Source organism: Xyrauchen texanus, chromosome 1 (genome assembly GCF_025860055.1).
Source record: "Xyrauchen texanus isolate HMW12.3.18 chromosome 1, RBS_HiC_50CHRs, whole genome shotgun sequence".
Lineage (NCBI taxonomy): Eukaryota > Metazoa > Chordata > Actinopteri > Cypriniformes > Catostomidae > Xyrauchen > Xyrauchen texanus.
In genome coordinates this window covers 12,928,592-12,931,393 of record NC_068276.1, presented here as the reverse complement: position 1 = coordinate 12,931,393, position 2,802 = coordinate 12,928,592, and positions in this window count along the sequence as shown.

Below are 2,802 nucleotides of genomic sequence, written 5' to 3'. Positions count from 1 at the left end.
CTGTGGCGCGCCGCACTTCCTGCTTTAAACCAGCTAATTTACATATAGCGGTTGCTATTGGGTACAAAAGCAGCGAAGTTGCGTCAAGGCTCCGCCCCCTTTTTATAACAGCAGTTCAAGAAAAGATACAAGCCCAATAGCACATGTAGTGACTGCGAAGAAGTGAAAACGTTGGCATTCCTCTTCAGCTCCAAGTTTAATAGTGAAGACAACAATAACATGGGGAATTTCAAAGCCTTTTGATGAAAGAAAACATATTGCTAAGAGCACAAGGTGACAGTCTTATATGTGTCTCCATAAACTCTAACAGTAGAGAAAATTAGAAAAATGTTCATGATCATAAAAAAACATTTAAAAAATAAAAATAAATAATTAGAAGAGGCAACGAGAGTAAGAGAGTAATGATACAAAATTACTGATGAGCATTTATTAAACAATAAGCTTCTTGCATTATTGAACTACTTAGCCTATAAGTCATACAATAACTATGAACAATTTTATCTTCATATATAATATTGTAGATTTTATCTAGCAATGCATCTAGACCTGACAACAAACAGATCAGACATATTTACTTTATACTATAAAATGATGTAAATAGGACACATAGTCTGTTGAATTTTCACAGCCTGTGGTGTCATATTGGTCATTGGTTTAGATCAGTAAATAACTGCAGAGATCTGCAATACAACAGTTGTGATGTGAAATGAAATGTTCTTCTTTTTGTCATGCAGGAAGCAATATTAGCAAAAATAATGTTTGTTTCAGGTTAAATTATTGCCCAGCATCAGCAGTGATGTTGTCACTGTTTGTAATTTCCCCACCTGTATAGAAACATCAGTCTCCCCTTCTCTATTATGCAAATGTATTCATTAATGTTCTTAGCATGTTTTTCAGTCTTATTATCAAGATCTATAATCATCTGGCTAATGACAATTCAGTTGAAATTACAGCTCAGTTTTCAGGGAAATTGCATGTTTTCTCATGCTGTTGGTATTGGTTGTAAACTAGCTCCACCTTGTGAAATTATACAAAACATTCTGTGAAGGCTTACATGGACCTAGTTATGAAGTATTAAAGTACCTATTCAGGGAAATGTTATCAATATAACTCACTTAATTAAATCAAGATAATATCAGAGCAAAATGTTAATTAATCCATAACTAATCTTCCAAAAAAGCTAATTTTATTAAATAAATCAAATTAATAAAAAAATCTTACAATTAGTAAGAGAGGACTGCTGGTTTGTGCTTGTTCATAAAACCCATTAGAACTGTTGCCATTGTGAAAATTCATTTAAAAGGACTTCTTGTTTACAGCGAGTCAAGCATAAATTCAGTTTTAACAGTCAATCATGTCAATTAATGCAAAAAATATAGATTTTTGTATTATTATTATTTAAAAAGATTGAGACTGTTTTTATTATTATACTATTATTATTATTATTATTATTTATTCTCTAAAGCAGTGATTCACCAAAAAAAATATATAGGCTACATTTTTAGTGTTTGCAACCACAAAGATGTGTTGTGCAACTAGAACCTTCCCCAGAGGTTCTTCTTGGCCTGGGAAAACATGTAAATGTAAATATTCCTTTTATTTGTGTTTCTAAAAGTCCAAAACACACTTCAACACATCCATATAACATTCAAATCAAACAAATCATCTTTCATCTCCTGCATTCTGTCTGTTGGCAGATAAACAGAAATGCAGAAATTTTTTAAAACAAAAATGAGAAGCAAAAATGTAAGAAATAAATAAATAATGTGATTTGGTGATGGTATTAAAGTGTCTCTCTCATATTAAAACAAACTTTTCATACCAAGCAAAATGCAAAAACACCTTAGTCTTCAGCTGCATTTTATTTATTTTATTTACATTTTTTTATTTTTTGTAAATTGTACTGGGATGCTGATATTGATTGAAGCCACATACATGAACTACTGCATTCCTGTGTTCCCTGTGACCATTGGGCCCCTGAATAGGGCACTTAACATCAGCCATATCACCCTGTAGCTCAAGACTGGTTGCCTACTGAAACTAAGCATGGCTAAGTCTGGCCAGTACCTGGATGGGAGACCTCCTGGAAAACTAATATTGCTGTTGGAAGAGGTATTAGGGAGTCCAGCACAGGGTGCTCACCCTGTGGATTGTGTAGGCCCTAATACCTCAGTATGTTGATGGGGATACTATACTGTTAAAAGGCACTGTCCTTTGGATGAGATGTTAAACTTAGGTCCTGACTCTCTGTGGTCATTAAAAATCCCAGGACACTTCTTGAAAAAAAAGTTGGGGTGTTACCCTGGTGTCCTGGCCAAATTCCCCCATTGGCCCTTATAAATCATGGCTTTCTAATAATCCCCATCCATCAATTGGCTCTATCACTCCACTCTCTCCTCTCCACCCCACCAATAGCTAGTTTGTGGTGATCAAGTGGATGCTGCATGCTGGTGGTGGTGGTTGAGGAGAGTCTTCTGTACACTGTATAAAACTAAAGAGTATAGTGTCAGAAAAGTGCTATATACATGTATGTTAATTCACCAGTTTACTCCAGGGGACTGTCACTGAAGTAAATTAACTATTGGATACAAAGAAATACTGTTATTATTACATTAAAAGCGTTGGAGCCATAGCCTTGTGGACAGTATATTGTCACGGGTTACCTGAGTTTGAGTCCCAGCCTGAGGTTCTTTCCCAATTCTGCTTCTCCCTCGTTGTTTCCAGTCTCCCATGCCACTTTTACACCAAATTTTTTTATAAAAGATTAAAAGAAATTAAGATTTACACATTTCAATTTCATAA